Raw genomic sequence first — 304 nt, forward strand, 5'->3', positions numbered from 1 at the left:
CTGAACATTTCCTTCAAGGTGTGGGTTTCCTGAAATGGAAGTGAGCTCCTTAAATCACACTCTCAAATTCAGCATTTCAATTCCACAGGGGAAAACTGAAGACGGTTTAAACTTGCTCATACTGCACCCCTCAGTTTGGCAGCAGTGGGAAGACCTGACTGCAGGGTGGTGAGCTGGAGGGGCTGTTCCGGGTGCAGCTGCAGCCATGCCCTAAGTAGACTCGCCTGAAACAGGGTTCTCAGAGTGTCACACCACACAGTGAGTCTCAAGGGAGTATGGTTGTGCTGCAACTTGTAGAAACCTC

Source organism: Neomonachus schauinslandi, unplaced genomic scaffold (assembly GCF_002201575.2).
Source record: "Neomonachus schauinslandi unplaced genomic scaffold, ASM220157v2 HiC_scaffold_1646, whole genome shotgun sequence".
NCBI lineage: Eukaryota > Metazoa > Chordata > Mammalia > Carnivora > Phocidae > Neomonachus > Neomonachus schauinslandi.